This window comes from Channa argus, unplaced genomic scaffold (genome assembly GCF_033026475.1).
Source record: "Channa argus isolate prfri unplaced genomic scaffold, Channa argus male v1.0 Contig022, whole genome shotgun sequence".
Classification (NCBI taxonomy): Eukaryota; Metazoa; Chordata; class Actinopteri; order Anabantiformes; family Channidae; genus Channa; species Channa argus.
Genome location: NW_027125241.1, coordinates 144,380 through 158,777, shown reverse-complemented (window position 1 = coordinate 158,777; position 14,398 = coordinate 144,380). Strand labels below are relative to the sequence as shown.

General features: G+C 43.2%; 5 non-coding genes across 5 annotated transcripts; all 5 read right to left on the bottom strand.

The window, feature by feature from the left end:
• Positions 1–4,066: 4,066 nt before the first annotated feature.
• Positions 4,067–4,137, bottom strand: trnag-gcc (transfer RNA glycine (anticodon GCC)). The gene has a single exon. It is a non-coding gene; the product is annotated as a tRNA-Gly (tRNA).
• Positions 4,138–8,230: 4,093 nt separating this feature from the next.
• Positions 8,231–8,301, bottom strand: trnag-gcc (transfer RNA glycine (anticodon GCC)). The gene has a single exon. It is a non-coding gene; the product is annotated as a tRNA-Gly (tRNA).
• Positions 8,302–10,042: 1,741 nt separating this feature from the next.
• Positions 10,043–10,113, bottom strand: trnag-gcc (transfer RNA glycine (anticodon GCC)). Its single transcript has one exon. It is a non-coding gene; the product is annotated as a tRNA-Gly (tRNA).
• Positions 10,114–13,406: 3,293 nt separating this feature from the next.
• trnam-cau (transfer RNA methionine (anticodon CAU)) lies at positions 13,407–13,479 on the bottom strand. The gene has a single exon. It is a non-coding gene; the product is annotated as a tRNA-Met (tRNA).
• Positions 13,480–13,675: 196 nt separating this feature from the next.
• On the bottom strand, positions 13,676–13,746 carry trnag-gcc (transfer RNA glycine (anticodon GCC)). Its single transcript has one exon. It is a non-coding gene; the product is annotated as a tRNA-Gly (tRNA).
• Between the last annotated feature and the right edge of the window lie 652 nt (positions 13,747–14,398).

Genomic DNA, 14,398 nt, shown 5'->3' with positions numbered 1-14,398 from the left:
GAAGACGCCATCGCGTGTAGACAGAATCTTTTTCTTGATGGTCCATCAGTACTACATACTAAACCACATACTAACCTCATCACCACTGAACTACCAATGCCCACATTGTGTTCCACTGCACCACTGGACAGTCGCACTAATGACATTTGTACTTGGGACAGAATGTTTTGCTGAAAGGTAAAACAGTTTCGGAAACTGCCCAACCCTCGTGTCTACTCAAGAGATGGAGAGAAGGTAGAAGTGTCTTAAATCATCTTTATAGCATACCTTCCTTTTTCCCTTTGTTGTGTTTCATGCCATTCTAGTGGGGTGAGAATTTGCAGATGCAGAGGCGAGAATTCGACCACTGAACCACCAATGCCCATGTGCCGGAGAAAGGAGTTCCATTGAAGACGCCATCGCGTGTAGACAGAATGTTTTTTGATGGTCCATCAGTACTACGTACTAAACCACACACTAACCTCATCACCACTGAACTACCAATGCCCACATTGTGTTCCACTGCACCTCTGGACAGTCACACTAATGAAGTTAGTACTTGGGACAGAATGTTTTGTTGGAAAACTGTTTCGGAAGCTGTCCACCCATCACGTCTACTCAAGAGATGGAGAGAAGGTAGAAATGTCTTAAAACATCTTTATAGCATACCTTCCCTTTTTCCTTTGTTCTGTTTCATGCCCTTCTAGTGGTGTGAAAATTTGCAGGTGTTGAAATCTAAGCTCCTTGACTGGCACACATCTTGGGTATTAGACAGGGGAGCGCAATTCCTGGATGTCCGCTTTAGTTTGGGTTGAATTTTAGGTTTTATATATGCTTTAAGCATCTAGAGTTCACGGAAAAAAACACTTGTTCTCCTAAAGCCTTTATTCCTTTGTCCTTTGCATTACCAATGCTCTCTCTAGAAGGTAGAGGACTGCACATATGTCCAAGCTGGCCATTCTACAATAGACCTGCCTCGTGTCAGGCTTGACAAAAAATGTAAACACCACCTCATCACATCTATCCTCATCACCACTGAACTACCGAGGCTGAGGGAAAAAGCATGCTAAATTGAAAAAATGTAAACATCTTTTCGCATTTCACAAAGGCAATAGCATTGACGCCCTTAATTGAGTCTTCATTAATTGTCTTCAGACTAATGAGGTTAGTACTTGGGACAGAATGTTTTGTTGGATGGTAAAACAGTTTCGGAGGCTGCCCAGCCCTCACGTCTACTCAAGAGATGGAGAGAAGGTAGAACTGTCTCAAAACATCTTTATAGAATACCCTCCCTTTTTCCTTTGTTCTGTTTCATGTCATTCTAGTGGTGTGAAAATGTGCAGGTGTTGAAGTCTAAGCTCCTTGACTGGCACAAATCTCGGTACTAGAGAGGGGAGCTGGAGTTCACGGAAAGAACACTTGTTGTGCTGAAGACTTTATTCCTTTGACCTTTGGATTACCAATGCTGTCTCTGGAAGGTAGAGGACCGCACATATGTCGAAGCTGTCCATTCTACGAAAAACCTGCCTCGTGTGAGGCTTGAACTCACGACCTTCAGATTATGAGACTGACGCGCCAACGAGGCTGAGGGAATGCTCCTGCTAAATTGAAAAACAATTGTAAACACCTTTTCGCATTTCATAAAGACAATAGCATTGACACACTTAATTGGGTCTTCATTAATTGTCCTGAGAATAAATAGAAGGCTGAGACCTCTGTTACTGCATATCAGTCAGTCAAGCTGAGACTTTTAAAGAGGCGCTTGCAGCCTAAACCACATACTAACCTCATCACCACTGAACTACCAATGCCCACATTGTGTTCCACTGCACCACTGGACAGTCGCACTAATGACATTTGTACTTGGGACAGAATGTTTTGCTGAAAGGTAAAACAGTTTCGGAAACTGCCCAACCCTCGTGTCTACTCAAGAGATGGAGAGAAGGTAGAAGTGTCTTAAATCATCTTTATAGCATACCTTCCTTTTTCCCTTTGTTGTGTTTCATACCATTCTAGTGGGGTGAGAATTTGCAGATGCAGAGGCGAGAATTCGACCACTGAACCACCAATGCCCATGTGCCGGAGAAAGGAGTTCCATTGAAGACGCCATCGCGTGTAGACAGAATGTTTTTTGATGGTCCATCAGTACTACGTACTAAACCCAACACTAACCTCATCACCACTGAACTACCAATGCCCACATTGTGTTCCACTGCACCTCTGGACAGTCACACTAATGAAGTTAGTACTTGGGACAGAATGTTTTGTTGGAAAACTGTTTCAGAAGCTGTCCACCCATCACGTCTACTCAAGAGATGGAGAGAAGGTAGAAATGTCTTAAAACATCTTTATAGCATACCTTCCCTTTTTCCTTTGTTCTGTTTCATGCCCTTCTAGTGGTGTGAAAATTTGCAGGTGTTGAAATCTAAGCTCCTTGACTGGCACACATCTTGGGTATTAGACAGGGGAGCGCAATTCCTGGATGTCCGCTTTAGTTTGGGTTGAATTTTAGGTTTTATATATGCTTTAAGCATCTAGAGTTCACGGAAAAAAACACTTGTTCTCCTAAAGCCTTTATTCCTTTGTCCTTTGCATTACCAATGCTCTCTCTAGAAGGTAGAGGACTGCACATATGTCCAAGCTGGCCATTCTACAATAGACCTGCCTCGTGTCAGGCTTGACAAAAAATGTAAACACCTCATCACATCTATCCTCATCACCACTGAACTACCGAGGCTGAGGGAAAAAGCATGCTAAATTGAAAAAATGTAAACATCTTTTCGCATTTCACAAAGGCAATAGCATTGACGCCCTTAATTGAGTCTTCATTAATTGTCTTCAGACTAATGAGGTTAGTACTTGGGACAGAATGTTTTGTTGTAAAACAGTTTCGGAGGCTGCCCAGCCCTCAAGTCTACTCAAGAGATGGAGAGAAGGTAGAACTGTCTCAAAACATCTTTATAGCATACCCTCCCTTTTTCCTTTGTTCTGTTTCATGCCCTTCTAGTGGTGTGAAAATTTGCAGGTGTTGAAATCTAAGCTCCTTGACTGGCACACATCTTGGGTATTAGATAGGGGAGCGCAATTCCTGGATGTCCGCTTTAGTTTGGGTTGAATTTTAGGTTTTATATATGCTTTAAGCATCTAGAGTTCACGGAAAAAAACACTTGTTCTCCTAAAGCCTTTATTCCTTTGTCCTTTGCATTACCAATGCTCTTTCTAGAAGGTAGAGGACTGCACATATGTCCAAGCTGGCCATTCTGCAATAGACCTGCCTCGTGTCAGGCTTGACAAAAAATGTAAACACCTCATCACATCTATCCTCATCACCACTGAACTACCGAGGCTGAGGGAAAAAGCATGCTAAATTGAAAAAATGTAAACATCTTTTCGCATTTCACAAAGGCAATAGCATTGACGCCCTTAATTGAGTCTTCATTAATTGTCTTCAGACTATTGAGGTTAGTACTTGGGACAGAATGTTTTGTTGGATGGTAAAACAGTTTCGGAGGCTGCCCAGCCCTCACGTCTACTCAAGAGATGGAGAGAAGGTAGAACTGTCTCAAAACATCTTTATAGCATACCCTCCCTTTTTCCTTTGTTCTGTTTCATGTCATTCTAGTGGTGTGAAAATGTGCAGGTGTTGAAGTCTAAGCTCCTTGACTGGCACAAATCTCGGTACTAGAGAGGGGAGCTGGAGTTCACGGAAAGAACACTTGTTGTGCTGAAGACTTTATTCCTTTGACCCTTGGATTACCAATGCTGTCTCTGGAAGGTAGAGGACCGCACATATGTCGAAGCTGTCCATTCTACGAAAAACCTGCCTCGTGTGAGGCTTGAATTCACGACCTTCAGATTATGAGACTGACGCGCCAACTGCGCCAACGAGGCTGAGGGAATGCGCCTGCTAAATTGAAAAACAATTTTAAACACCTTTTCGCATTTCATAAAGACAATAGCATTGACACACTTAATTGGGTCTTCATTAATTGTCCTGAGAATAAATAGAAGGCTGAGACCTCTGTTACTGCATATCAGTCAGTCAAGCTGCGCTCATTTTGAGTTGTGAGACTTTTAAAGAGGTGCTTGCATTGGCCGGGAATCGAACCCGGGTCTCCCGCGTGGCAGGCGAGAATTCGACCACTGAACCACCAATGCCCACGTGTTGGAAAAAGGAGTTCCATTGAAGACGCCATCGCGTGTAGACAGAATCTTTTTCTTGATGGTCCATCAGTACTACATACTAAACCACATACTAACCTCATCACCACTGAACTACCAATGCCCACATTGTGTTCCACTGCACCACTGGACAGTCGCACTAATGACATTTGTACTTGGGACAGAATGTTTTGCTGAAAGGTAAAACAGTTTCGGAAACTGCCCAACCCTCGTGTCTACTCAAGAGATGGAGAGAAGGTAGAAGTGTCTTAAATCATCTTTATAGCATACCTTCCTTTTTCCCTTTGTTGTGTTTCATGCCATTCTAGTGGGGTGAGAATTTGCAGATGCAGAGGCGAGAATTCGACCACTGAACCACCAATGCCCATGTGCCGGAGAAAGGAGTTCCATTGAAGACGCCATCGCGTGTAGACAGAATGTTTTTTGATGGTCCATCAGTACTACGTACTAAACCACACACTAACCTCATCACCACTGAACTACCAATGCCCACATTGTGTTCCACTGCACCTCTGGACAGTCACACTAATGAAGTTAGTACTTGGGACAGAATGTTTTGTTGGAAAACTGTTTCGGAAGCTGTCCACCCATCACGTCTACTCAAGAGATGGAGAGAAGGTAGAAATGTCTTAAAACATCTTTATAGCATACCTTCCCTTTTTCCTTTGTTCTGTTTCATGCCCTTCTAGTGGTGTGAAAATTTGCAGGTGTTGAAATCTAAGCTCCTTGACTGGCACACATCTTGGGTATTAGACAGGGGAGCGCAATTCCTGGATGTCCGCTTTAGTTTGGGTTGAATTTTAGGTTTTATATATGCTTTAAGCATCTAGAGTTCACGGAAAAAAACACTTGTTCTCCTAAAGCCTTTATTCCTTTGTCCTTTGCATTACCAATGCTCTCTCTAGAAGGTAGAGGACTGCACATATGTCCAAGCTGGCCATTCTACAATAGACCTGCCTCGTGTCAGGCTTGACAAAAAATGTAAACACCACCTCATCACATCTATCCTCATCACCACTGAACTACCGAGGCTGAGGGAAAAAGCATGCTAAATTGAAAAAATGTAAACATCTTTTCGCATTTCACAAAGGCAATAGCATTGACGCCCTTAATTGAGTCTTCATTAATTGTCTTCAGACTAATGAGGTTAGTACTTGGGACAGAATGTTTTGTTGGATGGTAAAACAGTTTCGGAGGCTGCCCAGCCCTCACGTCTACTCAAGAGATGGAGAGAAGGTAGAACTGTCTCAAAACATCTTTATAGAATACCCTCCCTTTTTCCTTTGTTCTGTTTCATGTCATTCTAGTGGTGTGAAAATGTGCAGGTGTTGAAGTCTAAGCTCCTTGACTGGCACAAATCTCGGTACTAGAGAGGGGAGCTGGAGTTCACGGAAAGAACACTTGTTGTGCTGAAGACTTTATTCCTTTGACCTTTGGATTACCAATGCTGTCTCTGGAAGGTAGAGGACCGCACATATGTCGAAGCTGTCCATTCTACGAAAAACCTGCCTCGTGTGAGGCTTGAACTCACGACCTTCAGATTATGAGACTGACGCGCCAACGAGGCTGAGGGAATGCTCCTGCTAAATTGAAAAACAATTGTAAACACCTTTTCGCATTTCATAAAGACAATAGCATTGACACACTTAATTGGGTCTTCATTAATTGTCCTGAGAATAAATAGAAGGCTGAGACCTCTGTTACTGCATATCAGTCAGTCAAGCTGAGACTTTTAAAGAGGCGCTTGCAGCCTAAACCACATACTAACCTCATCACCACTGAACTACCAATGCCCACATTGTGTTCCACTGCACCACTGGACAGTCGCACTAATGACATTTGTACTTGGGACAGAATGTTTTGCTGAAAGGTAAAACAGTTTCGGAAACTGCCCAACCCTCGTGTCTACTCAAGAGATGGAGAGAAGGTAGAAGTGTCTTAAATCATCTTTATAGCATACCTTCCTTTTTCCCTTTGTTGTGTTTCATACCATTCTAGTGGGGTGAGAATTTGCAGATGCAGAGGCGAGAATTCGACCACTGAACCACCAATGCCCATGTGCCGGAGAAAGGAGTTCCATTGAAGACGCCATCGCGTGTAGACAGAATGTTTTTTGATGGTCCATCAGTACTACGTACTAAACCCAACACTAACCTCATCACCACTGAACTACCAATGCCCACATTGTGTTCCACTGCACCTCTGGACAGTCACACTAATGAAGTTAGTACTTGGGACAGAATGTTTTGTTGGAAAACTGTTTCAGAAGCTGTCCACCCATCACGTCTACTCAAGAGATGGAGAGAAGGTAGAAATGTCTTAAAACATCTTTATAGCATACCTTCCCTTTTTCCTTTGTTCTGTTTCATGCCCTTCTAGTGGTGTGAAAATTTGCAGGTGTTGAAATCTAAGCTCCTTGACTGGCACACATCTTGGGTATTAGACAGGGGAGCGCAATTCCTGGATGTCCGCTTTAGTTTGGGTTGAATTTTAGGTTTTATATATGCTTTAAGCATCTAGAGTTCACGGAAAAAAACACTTGTTCTCCTAAAGCCTTTATTCCTTTGTCCTTTGCATTACCAATGCTCTCTCTAGAAGGTAGAGGACTGCACATATGTCCAAGCTGGCCATTCTACAATAGACCTGCCTCGTGTCAGGCTTGACAAAAAATGTAAACACCTCATCACATCTATCCTCATCACCACTGAACTACCGAGGCTGAGGGAAAAAGCATGCTAAATTGAAAAAATGTAAACATCTTTTCGCATTTCACAAAGGCAATAGCATTGACGCCCTTAATTGAGTCTTCATTAATTGTCTTCAGACTAATGAGGTTAGTACTTGGGACAGAATGTTTTGTTGTAAAACAGTTTCGGAGGCTGCCCAGCCCTCAAGTCTACTCAAGAGATGGAGAGAAGGTAGAACTGTCTCAAAACATCTTTATAGCATACCCTCCCTTTTTCCTTTGTTCTGTTTCATGCCCTTCTAGTGGTGTGAAAATTTGCAGGTGTTGAAATCTAAGCTCCTTGACTGGCACACATCTTGGGTATTAGATAGGGGAGCGCAATTCCTGGATGTCCGCTTTAGTTTGGGTTGAATTTTAGGTTTTATATATGCTTTAAGCATCTAGAGTTCACGGAAAAAAACACTTGTTCTCCTAAAGCCTTTATTCCTTTGTCCTTTGCATTACCAATGCTCTTTCTAGAAGGTAGAGGACTGCACATATGTCCAAGCTGGCCATTCTGCAATAGACCTGCCTCGTGTCAGGCTTGACAAAAAATGTAAACACCTCATCACATCTATCCTCATCACCACTGAACTACCGAGGCTGAGGGAAAAAGCATGCTAAATTGAAAAAATGTAAACATCTTTTCGCATTTCACAAAGGCAATAGCATTGACGCCCTTAATTGAGTCTTCATTAATTGTCTTCAGACTATTGAGGTTAGTACTTGGGACAGAATGTTTTGTTGGATGGTAAAACAGTTTCGGAGGCTGCCCAGCCCTCACGTCTACTCAAGAGATGGAGAGAAGGTAGAACTGTCTCAAAACATCTTTATAGCATACCCTCCCTTTTTCCTTTGTTCTGTTTCATGTCATTCTAGTGGTGTGAAAATGTGCAGGTGTTGAAGTCTAAGCTCCTTGACTGGCACAAATCTCGGTACTAGAGAGGGGAGCTGGAGTTCACGGAAAGAACACTTGTTGTGCTGAAGACTTTATTCCTTTGACCCTTGGATTACCAATGCTGTCTCTGGAAGGTAGAGGACCGCACATATGTCGAAGCTGTCCATTCTACGAAAAACCTGCCTCGTGTGAGGCTTGAATTCACGACCTTCAGATTATGAGACTGACGCGCCAACTGCGCCAACGAGGCTGAGGGAATGCGCCTGCTAAATTGAAAAACAATTTTAAACACCTTTTCGCATTTCATAAAGACAATAGCATTGACACACTTAATTGGGTCTTCATTAATTGTCCTGAGAATAAATAGAAGGCTGAGACCTCTGTTACTGCATATCAGTCAGTCAAGCTGCGCTCATTTTGAGTTGTGAGACTTTTAAAGAGGTGCTTGCATTGGCCGGGAATCGAACCCGGGTCTCCCGCGTGGCAGGCGAGAATTCGACCACTGAACCACCAATGCCCACGTGTTGGAAAAAGGAGTTCCATTGAAGACGCCATCGCGTGTAGACAGAATCTTTTTCTTGATGGTCCATCAGTACTACATACTAAACCACATACTAACCTCATCACCACTGAACTACCAATGCCCACATTGTGTTCCACTGCACCACTGGACAGTCGCACTAATGACATTTGTACTTGGGACAGAATGTTTTGCTGAAAGGTAAAACAGTTTCGGAAACTGCCCAACCCTCGTGTCTACTCAAGAGATGGAGAGAAGGTAGAAGTGTCTTAAATCATCTTTATAGCATACCTTCCTTTTTCCCTTTGTTGTGTTTCATGCCATTCTAGTGGGGTGAGAATTTGCAGATGCAGAGGCGAGAATTCGACCACTGAACCACCAATGCCCATGTGCCGGAGAAAGGAGTTCCATTGAAGACGCCATCGCGTGTAGACAGAATGTTTTTTGATGGTCCATCAGTACTACGTACTAAACCACACACTAACCTCATCACCACTGAACTACCAATGCCCACATTGTGTTCCACTGCACCTCTGGACAGTCACACTAATGAAGTTAGTACTTGGGACAGAATGTTTTGTTGGAAAACTGTTTCGGAAGCTGTCCACCCATCACGTCTACTCAAGAGATGGAGAGAAGGTAGAAATGTCTTAAAACATCTTTATAGCATACCTTCCCTTTTTCCTTTGTTCTGTTTCATGCCCTTCTAGTGGTGTGAAAATTTGCAGGTGTTGAAATCTAAGCTCCTTGACTGGCACACATCTTGGGTATTAGACAGGGGAGCGCAATTCCTGGATGTCCGCTTTAGTTTGGGTTGAATTTTAGGTTTTATATATGCTTTAAGCATCTAGAGTTCACGGAAAAAAACACTTGTTCTCCTAAAGCCTTTATTCCTTTGTCCTTTGCATTACCAATGCTCTCTCTAGAAGGTAGAGGACTGCACATATGTCCAAGCTGGCCATTCTACAATAGACCTGCCTCGTGTCAGGCTTGACAAAAAATGTAAACACCACCTCATCACATCTATCCTCATCACCACTGAACTACCGAGGCTGAGGGAAAAAGCATGCTAAATTGAAAAAATGTAAACATCTTTTCGCATTTCACAAAGGCAATAGCATTGACGCCCTTAATTGAGTCTTCATTAATTGTCTTCAGACTAATGAGGTTAGTACTTGGGACAGAATGTTTTGTTGGATGGTAAAACAGTTTCGGAGGCTGCCCAGCCCTCACGTCTACTCAAGAGATGGAGAGAAGGTAGAACTGTCTCAAAACATCTTTATAGAATACCCTCCCTTTTTCCTTTGTTCTGTTTCATGTCATTCTAGTGGTGTGAAAATGTGCAGGTGTTGAAGTCTAAGCTCCTTGACTGGCACAAATCTCGGTACTAGAGAGGGGAGCTGGAGTTCACAGAAAGAACACTTGTTGTGCTGAAGACTTTATTCCTTTGACCTTTGGATTACCAATGCTGTCTCTGGAAGGTAGAGGACCGCACATATGTCGAAGCTGTCCATTCTACGAAAAACCTGCCTCGTGTGAGGCTTGAACTCACGACCTTCAGATTATGAGACTGACGCGCTGCCAATTGTTAATTGTAAACACCTTTTCGCATTTCATAAAGACAATAGCATTGACACACTTAATTGGGTCTTCATTAATTGTCCTGAGAATAAATAGAAGGCTGAGACCTCTGTTACTGCATATCAGTCAGTCAAGCTGAGACTTTTAAAGAGGCGCTTGCATTGGCCGGGAATCGAACCCGGGTCTCCCGCGTGGCAGGCGAGAATTCGACCACTGAACCACCAATGCCCACGTGTTGTAAAAAGGAGTTCCATTGAAGACGCCATCGCGTGTAGACAGAATGTTTTTTGATGGTCCATCAGTACTACGTACTAAACCACACACTAACCTCATCATCACTGAACTACCAATGCCCACATTGTGTTCCACTGCACCTCTGGACAGTCACACTAATGAAGTTAGTACTTGGGACAGAATGTTTTGTTGGAAAACTGTTTCGGAAGCTGTCCACCCATCACGTCTACTCAAGAGATGGAGAGAAGGTAGAAATGTTTTAAAACATCTTTATAGCATACCTTCCCTTTTTCCTTTGTTCTGTTTCATGCCCTTCTAGTGGTGTGAAAATTTGCAGGTGTTGAAATCTAAGCTCCTTGACTGGCACACATCTTGGGTATTAGACAGGGGAGCGCAATTCCTGGATGTCCGCTTTAGTTTGGGTTGAATTTTAGGTTTTATATATGCTTTAAGCATCTAGAGTTCACGGAAAAAAACACTTGTTCTCCTAAAGCCTTTATTCCTTTGTCCTTTGCATTACCAATGCTCTCTCTAGAAGGTAGAGGACTGCACATATGTCCAAGCTGGCCATTCTACAATAGACCTGCCTCGTGTCAGGCTTGACAAAAAATGTAAACACCTCATCACATCTATCCTCATCACCACTGAACTACCGAGGCTGAGGGAAAAAGCATGCTAAATTGAAAAAATGTAAACATCTTTTCGCATTTCACAAAGGCAATAGCATTGACGCCCTTAATTGAGTCTTCATTAATTGTCTTCAGACTATTGAGGTTAGTACTTGGGACAGGATGTTTTGTTGGATGGTAAAACAGTTTCGGAGGCTGCCCAGCCCTCACGTCTACTCAAGAGATGGAGAGAAGGTAGAACTGTCTCAAAACATCTTTATAGCATACCCTCCCTTTTTCCTTTGTTCTGTTTCATGTCATTCTAGTGGTGTGAAAATGTGCAGGTGTTGAAGTCTAAGCTCCTTGACTGGCACAAATCTCGGTACTAGAGAGGGGAGCTGGAGTTCACGGAAAGAACACTTGTTGTGCTGAAGACTTTATTCCTTTGACCTTTGGATTACCAATGCTGTCTCTGGAAGGTAGAGGACCGCACATATGTCGAAGCTGTCCATTCTACGAAAAACCTGCCTCGTGTGAGGCTTGAACTCACGACCTTCAGATTATGAGACTGACGCGCCAACGAGGCTGAGGGAATGCTCCTGCTAAATTGAAAAACAATTGTAAACACCTTTTCGCATTTCATAAAGACAATAGCATTGACACACTTAATTGGGTCTTCATTAATTGTCCTGAGAATAAATAGAAGGCTGAGACCTCTGTTACTGCATATCAGTCAGTCAAGCTGAGACTTTTAAAGAGGCGCTTGCAGCCTAAACCACATACTAACCTCATCACCACTGAACTACCAATGCCCACATTGTGTTCCACTGCACCACTGGACAGTCGCACTAATGACATTTGTACTTGGGACAGAATGTTTTGCTGAAAGGTAAAACAGTTTCGGAAACTGCCCAACCCTCGTGTCTACTCAAGAGATGGAGAGAAGGTAGAAGTGTCTTAAATCATCTTTATAGCATACCTTCCTTTTTCCCTTTGTTGTGTTTCATGCCATTCTAGTGGGGTGAGAATTTGCAGATGCAGAGGCGAGAATTCGACCACTGAACCACCAATGCCCATGTGCCGGAGAAAGGAGTTCCATTGAAGACGCCATCGCGTGTAGACAGAATGTTTTTTGATGGTCCATCAGTACTACGTACTAAACCCAACACTAACCTCATCACCACTGAACTACCAATGCCCACATTGTGTTCCACTGCACCTCTGGACAGTCACACTAATGAAGTTAGTACTTGGGACAGAATGTTTTGTTGGAAAACTGTTTCGGAAGCTGTCCACCCATCACGTCTACTCAAGAGATGGAGAGAAGGTAGAAATGCTCATCCTCATCACCACTGAACTACCGAGGCTGAGGGAAAAAGCATGCTAAATTGAAAAAATGTAAACATCTTTTCGCATTTCACAAAGGCAATAGCATTGACGCCCTTAATTGAGTCTTCATTAATTGTCTTCAGACTAATGAGGTTAGTACTTGGGACAGAATGTTTTGTTGTAAAACAGTTTCGGAGGCTGCCCAGCCCTCAAATCTACTCAAGAGATGGAGAGAAGGTAGAACTGTCTCAAAACATCTTTATAGCATACCCTCCCTTTTTCCTTTGTTCTGTTTCATGCCCTTCTAGTGGTGTGAAAATTTGCAGGTGCCCACATTGTGTTCCACTGCAACACTGGACAGTCGCACTAATGACATTTGTACTTGGGACAGAATGTTTTGTTGAAAGGTAAAACTGTTTCGGAAGCTGTCCACCCATCACGTCTACTCAACAGATGGAGAGAAGGTAGAAATGTCTTAAAACATCTTTATAGCATACCTTCCCTTTTTCCTTTGTTCTGTTTCATGCCCTTCTAGTGGTGTGAAAATTTGCAGGTGTTGAAATCTAAGCTCCTTGACTGGCACACATCTTGGGTATTAGACAGGGGAGCGCAATTCCTGGATGTCCGCTTTAGTTCGGCTTGAATTTTAGGTTTTATATATGCTTTAAGCATCTAGAGTTCACGGAAAAAAACACTTGTTCTCCTAAAGCCTTTATTCCTTTGTCCTTTGCATTACCAATGCTCTCTCTAGAAGGTAGAGGACTGCACATATGTCCAAGCTGGCCATTCTACAATAGACCTGCCTCGTGTCAGGCTTGACAAAAAATGTAAACACCTCATCACATCTATCCTCATCACCTACACGTGACCCTCAGCGTGGCTGAGGGAAAAAGCATGCTAAATTGAAAAAATGTAAACATCTTTTCGCATTTCACAAAGGCAATAGCATTGACGCCCTTAATTGAGTCTTCATTAATTGTCTTCAGACTATTGAGGTTAGTACTTGGGACAGAATGTTTTGTTGTAAAACAGTTTTGGAGGCTGCCCAGCCCTCAAGTCTACTCAAGAGATGGAGAGAAGGTAGAACTGTCTCAAAACATCTTTATAGCATACCCTCCCTTTTTCCTTTGTTCTGTTTCATGTCATTCTAGTGGTGTGAAAATGTGCAGGTGTTGAAGTCTAAGCTCCTTGAGTGGCACAAGTCTCGGTACTAGAGAGGGGAGCTGGAGTTCACGGAAAGAACACTTGTTGTGCTGAAGACTTTATTCCTTTGACCTTTGGATTACCAATGCTGTCTCTGGAAGGTAGAGGACCGCACATATGTCGAAGCTGTCCATTCTACGAAAAACCTGCCTCGTGTGAGGCTTGAACTCACGACCTTCAGATTATGAGACTGACGCGCTGCCAACTGCGCCAACGAGGCTGAGGGAATGAGCCTGCTAAATTGAAAAACAATTGTAAACACCTTTTCGCATTTCATAAACACAATAGCATTGACACACTTAATTGGGTCTTCATTAATTGTCCTGAGAATAAATAGAAGGCTGAGACCTCTGTTACTGCATATCAGTCAGTCAAGCTGCGCTCATTTTGAGTTGTGAGACTTTTAAAGAGGTGCTTGCATTGGCCGGGAATCGAACCCGGGTCTCCCGCGTGGCAGGCGAGAATTCGACCACTGAACCACCAATGCCCACGTGTTGGAAAAAGGAGTTCCATTGAAGACGCCATCGCGTGTAGACAGAATCTTTTTCTTGATGGTCCATCAGTACTACATACTAAACCACATACTAACCTCATCACCACTGAACTACCAATGCCCACATTGTGTTCCACTGCACCACTGGACAGTCGCACTAATGACATTTGTACTTGGGACAGAATGTTTTGCTGAAAGGTAAAACAGTTTCGGAAACTGCCCAACCCTCGTCTCTACTCAAGAGATGGAGAGAAGGTAGAAGTGTCTTAAATCATCTTTATAGCATACCTTCCTTTTTCCCTTTGTTGTGTTTCATGCCATTCTAGTGGGGTGAGAATTTGCAGATGCAGAGGCGAGAATTCGACCACTGAACCACCAATGCCCATGTGCCGGAGAAAGGAGTTCCATTGAAGACGCCATTGCGTGTAGACAGAATGTTTTTTGATGGTCCATCAGTACTACGTACTAAACCACATACTAACCTCATCACCACTGAACTACCAATGCCCACATTGTGTTCCACTGCACCACTGGACAGTCGCACTAATGACATTTGTACTTGGGACAGAATGTTTTGTTGAAAGGTAAAACTGTTTCGGAAGCTGTCCACCCATCACGTCTACTCAACAGATGGAGAGAAGGTAGA